This window comes from Papaver somniferum, chromosome 10 (assembly GCF_003573695.1).
Source record: "Papaver somniferum cultivar HN1 chromosome 10, ASM357369v1, whole genome shotgun sequence".
NCBI lineage: Eukaryota > Viridiplantae > Streptophyta > Magnoliopsida > Ranunculales > Papaveraceae > Papaver > Papaver somniferum.
The window spans coordinates 51,783,351-51,804,341 of record NC_039367.1 but is presented as its reverse complement, the minus strand read 5'-3'; the positions used below and the strand labels follow the sequence as shown (position 1 = coordinate 51,804,341).

Below are 20,991 nucleotides of genomic sequence, written 5' to 3'. Positions count from 1 at the left end.
TGAATGCTTTGTTACTAAGCTAACATTGATTGCAAACCCTGATATGGAAGACTATATATAGGAGAACTCTAGCAACTGGGAAACCTAATCCCCACACCTCCTGTGTGATACTAGTTGTATTAGCTAGAGTCGATTCTCCTTTAACCTTAAGTTTCTATCGAGACCCTGTAGGTTAACAACTTGAAGACTTCATTGGGATTGTGAAGCCAGACCCAACTATTTCTCTGTAGTTGCGTGATTTGATCTTGCTGTTTCTATCGTATTTGAGTACAATCGTAAGATTGGCTTGAGATTAATTTCTCCGATAGGCAAGATACAAAAGTAGTCACATACACCTTCATCTCATCGTTTGTGATTCCACAATATTTTGTTTCGCTAGTCAATTCAGATTATTGTGAGGTGATTGATAATTCTAGGTTGTTCTTCGGGAATATAAGTCCGGGTTATCAATTGGTTCCTGTTCACCTTGATTTGTCAAAAGACGGAACAAAAATTCGTAGGTATTTCTGTGGGAGAGAGAATTATCTATTACCGTAGACTTTTCTGTGTGATACAGATTTGTTTATTAAAGTATTCGACTTTTGGTCGTAGCAACTCTTAGTTGTGGGTGAGATCATCTAAGGGAACCAAGTGTGTAGTATCCTGCTGGGATCAGAGAAGTAAGGAGCGCAACAATACTTTTGGTTAGTGTGAGATTGATTGGGGTTCAACTACAGTCCAGAACGAAGTTAATTTGTAGTAGGCTAGTGTCTATAGCATCTTAATACACTGTGTGTTCAAACTGGACTAGGTCCCGAGGTTTTTCTGCATTTGCGGTTTCCTCGTTAACAAAACTTCTGGTGTCTTTGTTATTTTTTTTCCGTTATTATATTTTGTTATATAATTGAAATATCACAGGTTGTGCGTCGAATCGATCAATTGGGAAATCCAACCTTTGGTTGTTGATTGAAATTGACTGATTCTTGAACATTGGTCTTTGGTACCGTTCAAGTGATTTCTCTTGTTCAATTAGACTCGCAGATTTCTATTTGCTTGAGTAAGTATTGAATCGAGAAAGTGAGATATAACTCTTCGATATACTTTTAATAAGATTGAGTCTGACGGACTAGTTGATTCTCTTAAAAGTATATTGGAGTTTTTCCATATAGATTTCTAAGCGAAATATTGGGTGTAGTTTTTAGACCACCGCTTTTTTAATTGGTATCAGAGCATGCAAATACTATAAATCTAGTAAATTTGTGTTTGACTGTTTCCTAAAGACTGTCCCTATGGGAAATTTCTTTAGGAAGCTTGCTCTTGGCATCTGTAACGCACGCCAGAATTCCGTAAAGATTGCTCAAAGATTATTGACTAGACCTCTGGTCTCTCGTGATAATCCTGCTTCATCCAAGACATTGGAAAGCTTAGATGATGATGAACAATCTAAAGGAAAAAATTAAAAGCTCTCCTAAGAAGAGTCTGTTAAAAAATCGTAGTCGACGCTCAAAGATATGTGAAAAAGTGAGGGTATAACAACGACACCCAATATTTCGCTTAGCAATCTGTATGGACAAACTCTAATATACTTTATAGAGAATCAACTAGATAGTCAGACTCAATCTAAATAAAAAGTACATCAAAGAGTTTATGTCTCAATCTCTGATATATACTCAAGCAAATAGAAATTTTCGAGTCTTTATCAAATACTAGAGAGATAACTTGGATGGTACCAAAGACCAATATCCAAGTGTCAACCAATTTAAATCAACAACCAAAAGGTCGGATATTCTAATTGATTGAACAACGCACACCCTGTGATATTTCAATTATATAACAAAATATAGTGCGGAAAATAAATAACACAGACACCATAATTTTGTTAACCAGGAAACCGCAAATGCAGAAAAATCCCGGGACCTAGTCCAGATTGAACAGACACTATATTAAGCCGCTACAGACACTAGCCTACTCCAAATTAACTTCGGTCTGGACTGTAGTTGAACCCCAATCAATCTCACACTGATCCAAGGTACAATTATGCTCCTACGTCTCTGATCCCAGCAGGATACTACGTACTTGATTCTCTTAGATGATCTCACCCACAACTAAGAGTTGCTACGACCAAAAGTCGAAGACTTTAATAAACAAATCTGTATCATACAGAAAAGTTTACGGTAATAGATAAATCCGTCTCCCACGAATATACCTACGAGTTTTTGTTCCGTCTTTTGATAAATCAAGGTGAACAGGAACCAATTGATAAACCAGACTTATATTCCTAAAGAACAACCTAGTATTATCAATCACCTCACAATAATCCTAATTGACGCAGCGAAAAAAGATATTGTGGAATCACAAACGATGAGACGAAGTGTTTGTGATTTCTTTTATATCTTGCCTATCGGAGATATCAATCTCAATCCAATTATTACAATTGTACTCGTGCGATAGAAACAACAAGATCAGATCACACAACTACGAGAAAGTAGTATCGGTCTGGCTTCACAATCCCAATGAAGTCTTTAAGTCGTTAACCTGGTTTAGAAGAAGAAACCAAAGGTTAAAGGAGAATCGACTCTAGCTTAGCACAACTAGTATCACATAGAAGGTGTGGGGATTAGGTTTCCCAGTTTCTAGAGTTCTCCCTTATATAGTCTTTCAAATCAGGGTTTGCAATCAATGTTAGCTTGATAACAAAACATTCAATATTCATCGTTAGATGAAAACCTGATTTATATTCAAGCTAATATCTTTCAACCGTTAGATCGAAAACTAGCTTGTTACACACAAATGAAATGCACGTTTCTAGGCTTGTGTAACCGTACCCAAACTTGTACATTTTTTGGTTCAACAATAGTCAACCAAATGGTTAGCCATATGATCACTTTCATATCAACCATATTCTTCTTCACCATAACTAGTTCAAATGACTCAAATGAACTAGTTAGAGAGCTGTTCAATTGCTTAGATCTTATGTAACTACACAAGACACAATCGAAGCAAAAACGGTTTGATTCATTCGAATCGGTTCATGAACTTTATAGCCACGGTTTGCAAAAGCATTTCTTAGTTTATATAAACATGAGTTCAAGAACAACCGATTTTAGATATAACCTACTCAAGTTTGCGGACTGGGTTCGCGGACTTAAGCTCACGGATGGAGTTCACAAACTCCAGCAGAAATTCTTGGGTCGAGAACTTCCACCATTTCGCGGACTTGGCTCACGCCACATTCCGTTTCTCTTGATCAACAAAGTTCGCAAACTTTGGTTCAAGGAATAAGGACTTATACATATACGTGTTTCCACAATAATGCTTATATCCTACCAATGGTTATGTAATCTAAACTCTCATTTCAATCATTGAAACATTCTCAGAGAACGTTATATAGTCGTTATTCACATACCATTTTTCGTCAGAGCAATTTTCAAAGTGATTGAAACATAACATGACATTTGTCACTAGGTAAAGATGAATTTGGCTAAAGCGAAAGCTTACCAACACATATTTCGAGAAATAGATAGGCGAGATCAACTCGGCTCGAAATAGCAAATGTGTATAATCTAAGTCTGTATAGCAAAATGACTTTTGTCTCAAGATAGGAGATAAATATACTTTTGAGTGATAGATAAGTTCAAGTCTCCACATACCTTTTAGTCGATGAAGATCCACCGGTTCCTTGAGTAGTCCTTCGTCTTGTATGATGATTGCCATGGAGTTCTTGAGCTCAACTACACTTTCTATCCTAGTCCGAGACCTTAGCTATAATAGACTAGAAATCAAGACTTATAGTTTTGATCACTAACATTGACAAACATGCTTGAGATAGAAATGCATGCGAGTTCGACCGAGCAATGCTCTAACAATATGGAATCCCACTAAATTAATTCTTAATCTTTATGAGGAATACTATCATGACGGATCAATTGACAAAGATCTATTTATAGCATTTGAAAGTGTTTTTAGATTCTTATAGAAACTTAATTCCGTTAAATCTAAGAATTAATCCGATAAAAGTTCGGTACATGTAATATCGTGCAACCATGGTGTACGAACTAAACCTGCTGTCAAAACAAGTAGATCCAATAAAACGGGTTCTCGTGTTGTTAACACAGTTTCAAGTTGTCGGAAAAATCTTCTTTCTGGTCAAATGAAAAGGAGGCTAGAAAGCTCTAGTAACCATGATTATCATCATTACTATGATTATATCACTGGGAATGCTCACAAATATCAACCAGGAATAGTTCATGAAAGTCTCTCTGCACATAGTTCCTCTTGGTAACAAGTTTGGCTCTACCCAATGTATATATATATCTTGAGATGGGGCAAGAAATGGTTTGATTTGTGTACAGTTGGGTTAAAAATGTTATTATGTCCTTCTAGGATTTTCGAATAAGATTTCTACTGCATCCGTCTCCTCTCATAAATTGTGTTGTCACGGAATGCACAACCTTGATGTGAGAACATCAAAGAAAATCCCACATTCCTTTTGTGGGTCGCGGTTCATAAACGAGTCCAAGCCCATTAGTGGGGTATATAAAGAAGAAGTACGCGTACCTTCTTCTTCATCCAATCAGTCCGCGTACGTGAACTTTCTAGGGTTCATGAATTTCCTCCATTAAATTCCTTGGAGGAAAACAAGACAAAAGGGTGTTCAAGGTTCATTCCAAGTAAGTGATTTCCTCTTGTTTTTCTTTTCAATTTCTAGACCTCATGATGAATTTCAAGGTTTCAAAATGAATTTCAAAAAGTTTGGGTTCTTCTAGCATGAATCTTCCTTTAGACCAAAATTCTCTTAGGATTAGGTTTGTTAATGATTCTTGTGCTAATGTTTTTGAAAGGATTTCATCTAAGGGTTTTATTTTAGAAAATAAATTGGTGGACATAAAGAGGATTTAGTTTTCTTTGAAAAATTCAATCTTGGAAACATCTTTGATGGTCTTGGTCAAGGATTTGATACTCTCGCAAGAATTTTCTATGCCAACATTCATGATGTTGATCTCGAAAAAATGGAATTCAAAACCATGATAAATAGAGAAAGGTTTCTTGTTAATAGAGAGTTGATTTCGAAGATTACCAAAATTCTTTTGGGTAATGTTCGTCTACCTAGGCCAAGTGATGACCGACCATCGTATGAAGACATCTCTCATGGTCTTTGTGGTAAGAAGGTTGCTTGGAATGAAGGAGAGTTTTCTACTAATGTTCTTAGTGTTGCCTTGATGGCTTTCTGAAAACTCGGTATCTCTAATCTTTGTCCCTCCACAATTGAGAATTCTCGGTGGAGTCGAGAGTTTGCGGAATTGGTCTATTTCCTTGAATTGGGTACTCCAAGTCTCGATGTTTGTGGTTTCATTATTTTTCAAATGACTTCGATGACTTCATCCAACAAGAAGTTAGGCTTCCCTTGCTTGATTGGTCAAATTTGCCGTGAACGTGGTTTTGATCCAATTGGAAATTCTCTTGGAACACCCAAACATGTTCGTCCATGTACTTTCAAACGTACAAGGGAGAATGTGTGCAAAATACAAAGAGATGATTCCCTTAACGGTTCTTGTGATCCTACCACCTTGAGTCTTCTTGAAAAATTCACAAGGGTGTGCGTAAGGTCAGTTCAAGGGTGAAGTGTGTGCAAGAACAATTGTTATTGGTTGCAACTAAGTTTCCCGATATCAAGGAAGATTTGAACATAATTCAAGCATCTTGGATTGTTTCCAATGATGAAGATGATAAGTAAATTTTTTAGATTATTGATTTTATTTTCCTAGTAAATCTTCTTATGAGAATTAATTCTTGTGTTTTTTAGGAAGAATAACTAGAGTTTGGAATAGCCATTATTGTGATTACACATATCTATGTCCAACGTTTTCATCTTCATTGTTTTTAGGTTTATTTGTTTAAACTCTAAAGTTGTTTGGAAGATGATTTTTGCAGTATTAATCTTTATGGTTTTATATATTGCAATTTGTTATGGGATATGTGTGTTTGCGACCGTGAACTGTGATTGTCCCATACTTTGTCAAAAGTTAAGTCTTTCACATGTCGATATGCAAGTATTAATAAAAGAATGAATGAACTTTTGACATTAAAAAAGTTGAGCCTATTGTATGTCATCATGCAAATATTTATGGAAGATAGGATGAACTTTTGTTTACGAGGATTATGCATATTATTTGTCATTGTGCAAATAGTGATGGAAAATAGAATGAATCCTTGTCTTTTCCGCAGTATTGATCTTCCCTGATCCATATTTTTATGTATATATTGTGCGGCTCCATAAGTTCTCTTATGTTGAGCATTTCCGATTAAATTAATCATGGGTTTTCTTGTGGTTAATTTAATTGAGTATTTTGGATTCAAATTCATATTCGTATGTGATTTGTTATGTCCAAAGAAATCCTTCTTTTCTTGTGAAAGTAAGGTCGTCGTTGTTATTCTTTAGGGAATGACAATTTATGGTGGAGAGTTCTTAATTGAACTTGTGCTCAATTGCCAAATCTTTGTGGGGAGTGCGGCTGTGGAATATTATAGGGGTTATCTTGTATCTTTATGAACTCCTTGATGAATGCATTTAGCTTCGGCTATATGATGGCATCTAAAGATTTGATATGTGCTTTCTTTTGGTCATGAAATATTTCTATGGAAATTTCATTAGGATCCCACTAGTTTTCGTAAATTTGCCAATTTTATTGACAAAAAGGGGGAGAATTAATGTGTATTTCACACTACAAATACATATGGTTTTCGGATCATTATGTAAGGGGGAGTGGTTTCCATGTGAGATGGAGTATTGACTAAGGGGGAGTGATAATATCACCATAGTATTGTTGTCGAATTTGTGATACAATTGAACTTTGATGTTGTGTAATAATACTATGACACTTTGTAACAATGATTGAGAACTCTTGTTTTCTCATTGTTATAGCTATGGATTTTAAACAACGATGATGCTAAACTTACAACCTTTAGAATCATTGGAGTACTTGGAAGTGACGAAGATTTCGAGTAATGTTGAAGAACCAAGGAGATCATGCATGTGGAAGAGAAGCTACAAAAGTTTATTTATTTTGTATTCCATATGTATTGATAGTTTTGTCACTAAAATTGACAAAGGGGGAGATTGTTAGAGCACTGCTCGGTCGAACTCGCATGCATTGCTATCTCAAGCATATTTGTCAATGTTAGTGATCAAAACTATAAGTATTGATTTCTAGTATACTATTAGCTAAGTCTCGGACTAGGATAGAAAGTGTAGTTGAACTCTAGACTCCATGAAGATCATCATACAAAGACGAAGAACTGCTCAAGGAACTGGTAGAACTTCATCGACTAAAAGGGATATGGAGACTTGAACTTATCTATCACTCAAAAGTTTATCTAGTCTATCACCTATCTTAAGACAAAAGTCGCATTGCTATATAAACTATGATTATACACATTTGCTATTTCGAGCCGAGTTTATCTCGCTTATCTATTTCTCCAAATATGTGTTGGTAAGCTTTCAGTTTGGCCAAATTCATCTTTACTAGTGACGAAATTCATATTAGTTTCAATTACTTGAAAATCGCTTTGACGAAAAACAACTTGTGAACAAAACTATATAACATCCTCTAAGAATATTTCAATGGTTGAAATGAGAGTTTAGAATATAACCTTGAAAGGATATAAACATTGTGTGATAACTCATACGTGTGTAATTAGTCCTTATTCCTTGAACCAAAGTATGCGTACTTTGCTGCTCAAGAAAACCGGAACTGAAGTCCGCGTACCAGTACGCGCACTGTCGGAAGTTCACATCCCGTGAATTTCTGCTGGAGTTTGTGAACTGAAAACAAACTTATTCTGGGTACTTAAGTCCGCGTACCAGTATGCGTACTTAAGTGGGTTAGTTTCTAAAAACGATTATTCATGAATTTTTAAACTTATATAAACTAAGGAATGCATACTTGCAAACCGTGTCTATAAAGTTCATGAATTGATTCGAGTGAATCAAATCGTTTTGGCTTCGATTGTGTCTTATATACTTCTATGGGATCTAAGCAATTGAACAACTCTCTAACTAGTTCTCTTGAGTCATTTGAACTAGTTATGATTAAGATGAATATGGTTGATATGAAAGTGCTCATATGGCTAACCATTTTGGTTAACTACTGTTGAACCAACTAAATGTACATGTTTGGGTACAGTTACACAAACCTAAATAAACGTGCATTTCATTTGTGTGTAACAAGCTAAGTTCGATCTAACAGTTGAAAGATATTAGCTTGAATCTAATCAGGTTTTCATCTAACGGTGAATATTGAATGCTTTTTTACTAAGCTAACATTGATCGCAAACCCTGATTTGAAAGACTATATAAAGGAGAACTCTAGAAACTGGGAAACCTAATCCCCACACCTCCTGTGTGATAATAGTTGTACTAGCTAGAGTCGATTCTCTTTTAACCTTAGGTTTCTATCGAGACCCTGTAGGTTAATGAATTGAAGACTTCATTGGGATTGTGAAGCCAGACCCAACAATTCTCTCTGTAGTTGTGTGATCTGATCTTGCTGTTTCTATCATATTTGAGTACAATCGTAAGATTAGCTTGAGATTAGTTTCTCTGATAGGCAAGATAGAAAAGTAGTCACAAACACCTTCGTCTCATCGTTTGTGATTCCACAATATCTTGTTTCGCTAGTCGATTAAGATTATTGTGAGGTGATTGATAATTCTAGGCTGTTCTTCGGGAATATAAGTCCGGGTTATCAATTGGTTCATGTTCACCTTGATTTATCAAAATACTGAACAAAAACTCGTATGTATTTCTGTGGGAGACAGATTTATCTATTATCGTAGACTTTTCTGTGTGATAAAGATTTGTTTATTAAAGTCTTCGACTTTGGGTCTAGCGCAACTGTACCTTGGCTCAGTGTGAGATTGATTGGGGTTCAACTACAGTCCAGACCGAAGTTAGTTTGTAGTAGGATAGTGTCTGTAGCGGCTTAATACAATGTGTGTTCAATCTGGACTAGGTCCCGGGGTTTTTCTGTATTTGCGATTTCCTCGTTAACAAAACTTCTGGTGTTTGTGTTATTTCTTTTCCGCATTATATTTTTTTATATAATTGAAACATCACATGTTGTGCGTTGAATCGATCAATTGGGAAATCCAACCTTTGGTTGTTGATCTATATTGATTGATCCTTGAACATTGGTCTTTGGTACCGTTCAAGTGATTTCTCTTGTATTCAATTAGACTCGCAGATTTCTATTTACTTGAGTAAGTATTGAATCAAGAAAGTGAGATATAACTCTTTGATATACTTTTAACAAAAGAGTTTGTCCATACAGATTGTTAAGCGAAATATTGGGTGTGGTGGTTAGACCCCCGCTTTTTCATGAGGATCCCACTAGTTTTCGCACCTTTGCCAATTTATATTGACAAAAAGGGGGAGAATTAATGTAAATACATATGGTTTATAGATCATTATGTAAGGGGGAGTGGTTTTCATGTTGAGATGAAGTATTGACTAAGGGGGAGTGATACATATCACTGTAGTATTATTGTCAAAGTTGTGATACAATTAAACTTTGATGCTATGTAATACTACTATGATGGATCTTCAACATGTACAGGATGAACACATGCATAGTTGAAGAACCAAGGAAATCAAGCATGTCGGATTTTGGAGCTGTAATGCTTTTAACAAGTACAATCCATATGTAAAATGATTTTGTCACTAAAATTGACAAATGGGGAGATTGTTAGAGCACTGCTCGGTTGAACCCACTAGCGTTGGTATGTCAAGTTAGATGTCAATTTTAGTTGCCAAAATACATTCTTGATTTAGTATACTATAGATAGTTTCGGACTAGATTAAGTCTAAGAAGTATAATCGAAGCTATCCTTGACCAATCGAGTTTGAAGACTACAAGAAGACATCAACAAGGACTTCATCAACAAATGTATGTGGTAACTTATTTCATTCGGATTCTTGTTCAATTCTATGTTTCTAATCTATCGAAACAAATGCTTACTCTATGAAACAATTCATATGACGGTAATAGCCTGTCTGGATAGACAAACATAAGTAAAGTCTATAAGTCGAAAGCTCGTTTGGGTGTTAGTTTTGGAAACAACTTATAGAAGTAGAAAACTAACTTTTTTTCAGAGCCAAATGTTTTTGCTTCTCCCAGAAGTCGACTTCTCCCAAAAGTTGCTTCTCCTCGGTATTTGTGTCCTTCTTTTTCTTTCTCTCCTCGTTATTAAACTCTGTACTTCAGTCTTGAATAGAACTCAGAAAAGATCAAAAGAGTGATGGATTAAGAACAAGAAGTTGTGGAAGAAGAACAGGTTAGGGTGTTTTTTTTTTCTTTTTTTTTTTCGTTTCTCTCATCATATGGTCACTCTATTGTAGTTTGTCTGTCACATTTTTTTTTCCATTTCTTCTCATCTCAATTTCTTCAAAACTCTTCAAATCTCAATCATTTTTTTTTTTCAATTTTTTTCCGGATTCTTCTAATAGAGCGACAATGTTACTCCTGACATCAAACTCTACTTTGATTTTCATCCAACTTAAAAAAAAATCGAATTCTTAATTGTTTGTTTCAATTAACTTGATTCGATTGACTGTGATGTTGAATACAACAAGCAGCAGTTGCAAGAAGATATGTACGAAGGGAATTGGGTTTAGAGAAGAGGTCATTCTGGTTTTTCATACTCCAACACAGTTGCAAATGTTCATGGAATTGGAATTGCTGAATTGATGGAGCTGCAATTGTCACTGGTAAGTGTTGATAACTAACTAAATTCCTTATTTGGGTTTTTCTTTTTTGATTGTTTTCGTTACCGGGTTCTTATTAATTTTGTTTGAAATCAATAAAGTAATGAATTGTTTAGGTATGGTAGGTGTTTGATGAAATTTCTGACAGAACTAAAAATAAGGGTTGTTTTAGAGAGATCCTGGATGAGTTTTCTTGATTCATAACTGAAGGAATGTCGAATGTGAATGGTATATATCGGTTCATATAGAACTTGATTCATTTGTACTTGTAGATCATGTTCTCTTTGTTGGAAATGATTTTGGGATTAAAGACTAATGGGTATTGAAAATGAGTAAACTGGCTCACTTAACTCACCAATCACTCAAACGTGGTTTAAGAATCGTGAATTTTAATGCTCTCAAAAACATTGGTCGTACACACTCACTTTTTTTACAAAACTCACTGACTCCACTTACTTTTCGCATTAGAGTAATTCTCTTCTCAGTATATTACCGCTCACTTCTTTTTCCACTTAATTACAACTCAACATGCTTACATCTGATGCCTATTTACAGGCCATACACCCATACTTAACCGACTTCATATACTCTAGCTTTGTCTAGAATATTCTCTACCTGATTCCTGTTTACAACCGACTTCGCATCCTAGAATTCTCTAGCTAATTACCTGGCCCTTCATTCACTTGGTTTACAACCAACTCTAGAACTTTCTGCCACTTACAAGAGAACTCTCCAATCCCGTGTACTTTCCAATGTTATTTAGATTATTCCAAGAGTATCATCATTTAAATCAAAACAAGAGATGATATTAGGTCCATTAGAGAGTTGTATTCACACATTTCATGTACTATTCAAGCGCTTGCTGTTTCATGTCGCATCTCATGATGTGGTTATATATGTGACTACTGGTGATCAGTGTCCTTTTTGGTTCAACTTTGAGCGTCAACTAGGGGAGGGTTATGGTGGGTTCCGAAAAGTCGAATAGTTTGCAAAGTAATAGAGTTGTTAATGATGTTGTAATTGCCTTGGTTGTTGTTGTCATTTGTTTGCAAATTAGAGTATTTTTCCATCCGTTGGGAAGGTTTATTTAGGTGTCACTGCCTTTGAGTTGTATACTTCTGACTAGTTCAGTGCATTTAACTCCTTTTCTTTTACTACTTTGTCTGTCTTAGTTACTGCAGCTGGAGTGCTTATATATTTGTGCTTGCAGGGACCAAAAAATGCAACACCAACCCCATCGCCTCCCGCATCCGAAGGAAGTACTGCGCCTTCATATACAAGTGCTGCAACTTTCTCGATTTTGAAGATATCAACTCAAGTTACTCAACTAACAATAACCTATCTTTTGGAGCAATACTAAGGATAAGTTACACCTAAGAATAAACACATAGAAGGCCATCGTTCTCACATTTTCTGATTTTCTTTTTTTTTTTGTAGATAGTAAAAATTTGATGTTGGTCTGAAAATGATGTTTTTTTGGTGCATAAATTTGTTTTGCAACAAACAATAAAACTGATGATTTATGTTCTTTTTTCATAACAATTAATTTTATGATACTAAATATATTTTGACTTCTGCCTTGTTGTGTTGCCAAACTTACTTATTGACTTTTCAACTTATAAGTCAAGCAGTTGCCAAAGCTAACTTATCCATTTTTTAACTTCTGAGAAGTACAGAAGCACTTCTGACTTCTGCTTCTGTATCCAAACAGGCTATAAATGTACATTTATGTATATATATTCGAGGTTATTTGAGCCACGATTTTTGTGACGATAACCTTTATCCCTGGAAAGGATCTCACGTTAGAGTGAATGAGCTTACGAATTCAAACGAGCCAAGAATCGCTCAATTCCGAGTTATAACGATGAAGTTATGAGTGATTTATTAAAGTAACAATTATAAGTGTTGTTGTAACTGTTATAGTTCGTTAGGAGGAAACAATCCGTGGACTACTTGTAACGGTTCACGGACCTGCGCCAAATTACGTGACTAGAATTCTTTTTTAGTCAAATTGGTGATGTTTCTTTATCTAGGCAAGATGGCTATTAATCCAAACATATTTGATTACCATATTAAAGTGTTTGTGATAACTTTTAATTCCCGTCTAAGTTCAAATGTGATTTATTCACGTAAATACAATATTTGCTAATTAATTATTTAGTTAATTATTTTGGCAAGAGTTGTAACTTAGGAAAGACTCCCAAAATTAGGAGAGTCTTGAAAAAGGAAAATAGCTTTGCTTAGCTTTCAAGCTACCTTTCACTATAAATAAAGGGTTCGTGAGTGCTACACGTTTTTTATCCCTTTTGGAAAATTGGTGTAAGCTCATGAGGTTGTTTTCAATATCTTCTGTTCTTCGTGAACAAGAGTGAGATAAAAGTCTTTGTATTGTGGATCACAAAGCCAAGTTGGGTTCAATCTTCGTGATTGATTATACAACTTGGAATCTAGGTTTTTCACCTCTTGTCTATTCTACGGTTTTCTCTTCTGATATAAAACCATTCAAGAGTTGTTGATCATAAACCCTAGGTTTTGATAGGTTTCAGTTTCCGATCGTATACCAACACTTGTTAGTCGAAATCGGAAGCTAGAAATAAAACTTCGATTAAGGTATCTCGCAAAATTCCTTAAGAAGTTTTAAACAAGATATCTCTAGATTTATCTAGTTGTTCTTGTTGTAGAATTGTTTGGGTTTTCTTAACTTGGAAATTGATCTTTGGAACCACCCAAGTTCACTTACGAAAATCAGGTTCACAGACTTCTTGTGAGTACGCATACTGATTGTAAGTTAAAACCCTAATCTACAAGTTTGTATTCATTTCACTACTTTTTATTTGGTAGTTGTTCACAACAAACACAAGATTTCCAAAACCTTGATTTACATCTAAAGGGAAATCGATTTGGTGTTTTGTGAAAACAAAAGATTGAAAAATATCAATCGTGTTGTTGTATCTTCTAAAGAGAGCTTTGGGTTCTGCTAGAAGATTTATGAAAATAATTCCTAAAGACAATCGGTTTTGTGCTAGGAGTTCTATAAGTTCTGAAGCAGGTATTACATCTAGTCCGAATAGGTAGTAGAAAATTAGTGTAACAACTTATATTCAGTGTGTGTTTATTCTGGACTAGGTCCCGGGATTTTTCTGCATTTGCGGTTTCCTCATTAACAAAATTTCTGGTGTCTGTGTTATTTCTTTTCCACATTATATTTTATTTATATAATTGAAATAATACAGGTTGTACGTTAATCAATCATAGTTTTTAAATCCGACCTTGTTTGTTGGATAAGACTTGATTGATCTTGAACAATTGATTTTGTTATTTTTACATTGTTAGACCAGTCTGGACTAACCATATTTCAATTGGACACTGTATTGAAATATTCCTTTAGTGATTGTATCTTAAAGAGGTTTATACACGGTGGATATTGAATAGGTTGTGATTAACACAAAAGATTTTGGTTCAAGAGCTTCACACTAAAATCAGGTTTACGGACTTGTTTCTGTTTAACTCTGATTGTGTTGAAATAGAATAGATATATCGCTCCTTGATATACTTTCCTATAAGATTGAGTTTGACTGTCTAGTTGATTCTCTTGAAAGTATATTGTTGTAAGTCCTCTCATATTGCCAAATGAAATATTGGGTGTGGTTGTTAGACCCCCACATTTTCAGTATTGGTTACGACTCAACCAAAGTTAAGCTCATTACAAACAGTAGTTTGCCCCAGCAACAATGGATCTACAACTGATCAACCTTGGAATCTAAATTATCCTTCATTTGGTGCTCATGTCGAAGCGGGCAAAAAGATTCACTTAAAGTTTACAAGAACATTGACCAATGTTGGCACCATGAAATCAATGTACAAGGTGAAGATTACATCGGATGATAGGATTACGGTGTCAGTGGAACCTAATGTTCTTTCTTTCAAGTCACTAAATGAGACGAAGTCGTTTGTTGTAAATGTTGCTGGAGATGGGTTGGGTTCAGATGAAATGGCAACTGCATCACTGGTGTGGTCTGATGAGGATCACACTGTCAAAAGTCCAATTGTTGTTTATTCTCAGAGTGAGTAAACTTTGGATCGTCACTAGTGATGTGTGAGCTTAAACGTTTTACTAATAACTTCATTAATTCCTTACTTAAGGCTTGGTCCTATGGGTGCTAATCTAGCAGCTAGATTAGCAGTCCACGTCATCCAGGACTACTTCCTAAGTCCTATCGGAGTGCTAATCTAGCAACTAGATTAGCAGCCCACGCCAGCTGGGACCACCGCCAACACTGTTTGGTTAAGCACAACCAATTTCAGCTGTCAGATCAAATTTTATGATTTTTGTGATACGTGTGATTTTTGTGAGCGCTGAACCATTCAGCGTAAAGGTGATTTTTGTAGCACTGAACCATTCAGCGCTTCAATCTCGCTGCTATTTCACCTGCGAGCAGATGCTAGGAGAGAGAACTAGTGTTAACTTTTAGGCCACACTTTTTTTTTTTGAATTGCAACATTTAACTGCTAAGCTAGCAGCTCAATCTAGCCCATTGTACTTAGTGTAACAACTGTCTGCAGCTGGAAAAGTCGGCCCCTTCCCTCCTCCTTCTCCAAGGGGCAGTTCAGCATCTCGGTCTCACTATTGCACTCTTCCATTGCTTCTTATGCTTGTTTAAACTTTCAATCAAAATTTGAGGGACGTGCTTGATTATTAGTTAATACTATGGAAATCACAAGACTGTCAGTATCGCAAAGTCAGGTGTAATGGTGACAACAATCAACTTGGAGAGCAAGAGGTACTTTCAACCTAATCTTTCTTTTATATCTATTGATTGTAAATGGGTGTTTGTAAATGAGATTCCAAGAAAAATATGTTATGAGAAATAAAGTTTTATGTGACTTGAGTTGATGATATGTTGTTGGATCTTAACTTAGATAATTATATTTCTACGGAGAAGCTATTTTATTTTGTTGCCAAGGATGGTTATACAAATATAACTTGCAACCTATACCTAGACATGGCCTGGATGGCAATTTGACTGTGTTGTTATGTTCATAGCCTGACTGCATGCCTCTTTTCTCCTCAAACTGATTAAACTTTTGCCACTTTGAGCAAATTGTATTTGCAGTTTGCGAGCTAGGCCTTAGACATAGTCACATAGATGTCTCTGCAGAACCTAGCAATGATCCATATTCTCTAGTACAAACCTTAAATATCTTTGTAGAACCTAGTAATGGCCTATCAATCACACAAAGAAAACCTTATGTATCTCTGCAGAACGTAGTACCGGTATCTCCCTGGGTAAAATCCACCAAGTGCTGACAAGTACCTTTCAAACATGCGTTCACTGTTTTTGCTGCAGTTCCTTCTTGACATTAGGGCTCCTACCTTGGCAATGCAGTTTTGGGTTTCTACTTAATTTGAGCATATGGAGGTACCCTAGTTAAAAACTATGGATGTACTACTACTAGACATTCCCAAATACAACCTTTGTAAAACCCCTTTCTTCTCACATCTAAACTTAGTACTACAACTTCTACGAAGAAGAATTTATTTATTTATTTTATTTTTGGCAATTTCAATATCCCAAAGTTAGCTGCAATGGTGAAAGCAGTCAACTTGGAGGATCAGAGGTGCTTGCTTACTGTTAGTTGTTAAGTAATTTTTCTCAGAGTATGACATCAGGTCTTCTTAATTACATTAGATTAAATGGCCACCTGGGAAATATGGGATTGTTGAGGAATGTGCTGAATAATAGCTTATTTCCAACTAACCAATCCGTCTTCCACAACAAAAGATGAAATCAAACAAAAGTGTGACACCCAAACCTAGTCACCTGCTTAACTAATAGGATTACAACCTAATTGAAGCATCAAACCTATATTACCGATCTTAAGAAACTCAGTTACATAAGCTAATTCCAAAAACAAACCCATACACTCTGATATTGTAGAAATGAAGAACTCTCATGTGATATGAATATATTAGTGTATTGTTTTACAGAATAAATAAAAAATAAAGAAATATAAAATATTCGTAACATCTCTAACATCGCAAAAAGCTTTAAGCTATGCTAACAGGCATCTTCACGCGCGCCATTCCTTCTGATTACTGAAACTGAAGTGGGAACGAGTGAGCACATCATACCAAAAGGGTGCCCAGTGGAAACTTATAACCTAGAAATAATCACTAACATGCTTCACGGTTCTAAAATATAATGAAATTAAAACAAAATATCAGAAGAAAACAGATAACACCTTTTACACACAACACGAAGCAGAAGATTGCTTCAACTCTTTTCCCCAGATATTGCGTCCATCGTGGAAATATCCATGAAAGATCCACCATCAGATGGATCTACGAGAATAGAGTTAAACAACCTAAACATATGTTATCCTAACCTCGTCTCACTCAATGGAGAAGAAGATGCTAGTAATAACTCCAATCTCAAATGATAGCATGAATCCAGGTACCGTAGGATATTATTGTGGAATGCGTACACCTCATAGATCCAAATGCCACCATCTAAGTCTAGAATATAATAAGGTTTTGATTACTATGATCTGACCCTGCACATCAGATTCACAAAAGGCCCAATCATTATTTGTAGGCCGAAGTCTCCAAATAATAACCATATCCAGTCATGAACCTAAAATTTCTTCTTAAGTCAAAGTCATAGTAACCCAGTCATACTACTAAGACTGAACAAACAAGTATAATATGCACATGAGTGACTTCCCCAAATAAAATATAGTATATATAATAATCAACCAGGGTAAAGCCGGACTACTATCTTAAGACGATAAAATGTAATAATATTCAACCGGGGTAAAGCCGGACTACTATGTAATATTCAAACAACGTAGCATTGCCCTACTAAAACTTAGCCAAGAGCTATGGGGAACACAGACACTCTTCACGGGGAAACCACACAACGCATATCACACAACATACCCATTGAATTACAAACAATATGCTTACACATCATGCTCGCAGATGAAAGTAACTTAAAGATTACAAGAGTCCCCACCTGATTTGATGACAAGCCATGAATACCTCGAGATCCTCAATCCAGTGGTTCGTCCTATAGATTGATTGTTGTTAAATAAAGATTGATTGTTAATCACACAGGCACTCTAAGAATTAGCCAAGAGGCTCATACAAGGCTCATACAAGGCTCATACAAGTCTAACTAATGGTTCCAAGCCCATTTATGACACTACACCTTTTCATTATCACTCTTTAGCATATCTAAAGGTAAACTAATTCAATTAGATTATTTATACAACCCATTAGATATGACTTAAGAATATATACAACTTTGTAGGAGGAACCAAAGGTCAATTCAGACCATAAGAGTCCAATTCATGTTCAATGGGAAAACTGGCTCTAAGTCCAATCCCAACAAACCGACCCGTTAAACTAAGGTCCAGTCCATCTGAGTCAACTAGCGGTCACTAACGGTCAAACTGACGGTCATAGGTCAACTAACAGTCAACGTTTAAGTCCAGATCAAAGGTCAGGTCAACGGTCAACTGGTCAAGGGTCAAATGGCAACTAGGAAAGGTCCAACTCGGTCCAATGAGTCTATTCTGAGTCGAACCGATTCAACTCAGTCAAATACTACGAGTCAGCTGAGCTGACTGGGATGACTAACATGCCACAGCTTCTGCACATGCCAGAGCCATTGCTCAGGCAAAAGAACTCTAATGCACAATCATTGTGCATCAAACAACAATAACACACAGCACAACAAAACTCTAAAACAGTTTTCATTCATCTTTTACTCTAAGCAACAATAACAACAACAACAACAACAACACTCTCTTTTTGTTCTTCATCTATACTTGAACTTCATCAACAACAGTCACACTAATATACAACCATCCCCATTCATTCAATTTACAACTTCAACTACATGTATAACTCCCCTGCTATTCAACTAACAACAATGATTACCAACCACCAACAGCTTAGTCGAGTTCAATTGAACAAACACATCAACAAAGTATATGTTGTATAAATTTCATCTTCATAAACTGACTTCATGAATAGTTCACTCCAAAGATATCCAAGCCATCACCATCATCATACTTTTATCTTCATAACTCATGTATCTCAACATAATCTAAGTTATAAACACCACTCAATCTTCTCCACTCAAAACTCCTATCTTCATCCTTGTATTGTCATAAACCCTAACTCTAATTTACCAACAACAACCCTAAATCATCTCAGGCCACACTAAACTCCTAATTCCTTTATCTTTGTGATTAAATTTCAAAATTAACCAAATCCATATGCAATCCTAAACATACATCTACCTGTCACTATCACTATAATCATCTTAGCACGAAAATCAAAACCTAAGTTCTTCATCAACTTCAATTCCACCTCTATTTCGGAACTTCAAACCTTAACTTCTCAGTTTACAACAAGACCACTTCAAATTATCAATTGAACAAAATTCTTACTTCAGTTAATTAAACCCATCTCCAATCTCTTCTTAATCGTCACCTAATTCGTATCCCAACTCAACTCGGGAAACCCTAATTTACAATTCATCTAAAGAAACTTAAACTAGATGACCGCGCGCGGTGAGGGCCGACGAAGAAACGACACTGAACTTTAAAACTAGAACAAATTTAGTTGTAATAAGACACCAATATTTGGCTGAATTCATAAAATAAATGTATAAAAAAGTTACCAAGTTCATCTAATATTTATCCAAGTCCATGCTTCTAAAATATCAAGTTCAGTTTAAAAAATGTACGACAAAGTGGGCTCATTTGACCTTACTAAATTTGGGGATCAAATAAGAATGCGGGCGTATGTGCTACATGCTACTTCATTGGCGTACCAAGTGTCCAACGGGTTTGATTTTACTGAATGCATGCACACGTGTTCTTCAAAGTTCAGGAGTTGAAGGATTTTGTTGTAAACTGGCATCATAATAGAAAATCAAACCAAACACGGTGCCTCCTCCTCGTACTCCTCTCTTTCGTTTGTCTCTAGTCTGTATCCGGTCTATCAATTTCATTTTTTTCCTAGTTTTTTTTTTTTTAAACCCTCTATTAGAGTTCAAAAAGGGTCACAAAATTGTTTAGTTTTAGTCACTGATGGGTGAAGATTCAGGGGTTTTAAGATGGAAGATGCTCAAATTCCTAAGATGATGGGTTTTAAGATAGAAAATGCTTATGATTCGGTAATCAGCTGAGTTTTGTGTTTTTGATATTTAACTATAGTTCAGAGAAATATCTACAGTAATACAATAATTAAAGAGAACTCAATCAAACGGGGTTTACAGTGATGAAGTGAGTAAAGCTAATTTAAATGGGTTGATGATGGAATTTCTATTTCAATTTGTGAAATTTCCAATTTTGTGTGTGTGTGTGTGTGTGTGTTTTTTTTTGGGGGGGGGGGGGGATATAAACGTGGATCGAATATGGGTCATTGGGCGGGTGCAGTGAAGTTCGCATTGAATAGTTCATCTTCTTTACCCGTTTCTCTGCTACTGCAGTAAGTCTGAATCATCTGATCTATTTAGTTGATTATTAAATTAAGTTTGAACATGTAATTTGTTTACTCTATCATCTTTTATTGGAAACCATAATCAATTTTGTCAATTGTCTCTGTTTGATTCAGAAATTCCAGAGATTTTTTTTTCTTCGTTTTTCTACACAAAAAATGTGACGCACAAACACACATATTTTCATCCCTTAAGGACTCCTCCCTTCGGTCTTCGTCCGATTAAACCTAGTACATCTAATTATACTTCAATTAAAAGCAAACCCATTATAAACAACTCGATTAATCAACCAAATCAGACAACAAACCCTTGAATTAACAAAAACCTAATTTACCTTTTCTCTGTTGATTCTTTTTGTGATCGAACAACTTCAGCACCATAGCCTTATCCATCAAAATAACAAAATACTAAGCTTATGAATCACTCACATCAATTTAAGCTCATTTCGTCAACTTGAAGACGATTGAAAGAAAGAAAGAAAGAAGAAAGAACTGAAGAGAGAAAAAGAAAGAAGACAGAGAAAGAAAGAAAAGGAAATGATTTTCTTCGATCGGTTTTGGAAGATAAGACCAAGGAAAATACTAAAGATCCCACGAGATTTGATAAGGGCAGACAAGACGGTTCATCATGAAAAAAAGACAAATTTGCCCTTCAGAGTAATCTGTTGATATCTTCTTTGTCTGATATCCGAATGACACGTTCGACTAGTCCAATTCGCGTAACTTTTCAAGACCT

The 20,991-nt window shown here is 35.6% G+C and overlaps 2 long non-coding RNA genes across 2 annotated transcripts; one reads left to right on the top strand and one right to left on the bottom strand.

Moving 5' to 3' along the window:
• The first annotated feature begins 10,145 nt into the window (after window positions 1-10,145).
• LOC113315248 lies at window positions 10,146-12,316 on the top strand. The gene is made up of 3 exons (XR_003342876.1): window positions 10,146-10,311; window positions 10,613-10,744; window positions 11,952-12,316. It is a non-coding gene; the product is annotated as an uncharacterized LOC113315248 (long non-coding RNA).
• A 4,209-nt stretch (window positions 12,317-16,525) lies between these two features.
• LOC113319697 lies at window positions 16,526-20,771 on the bottom strand. The gene is made up of 2 exons (XR_003345757.1): window positions 20,591-20,771; window positions 16,526-16,844 (listed from the first exon to the last, which is right to left on the bottom strand). It is a non-coding gene; the product is annotated as an uncharacterized LOC113319697 (long non-coding RNA).
• Between the last annotated feature and the right edge of the window lie 220 nt (window positions 20,772-20,991).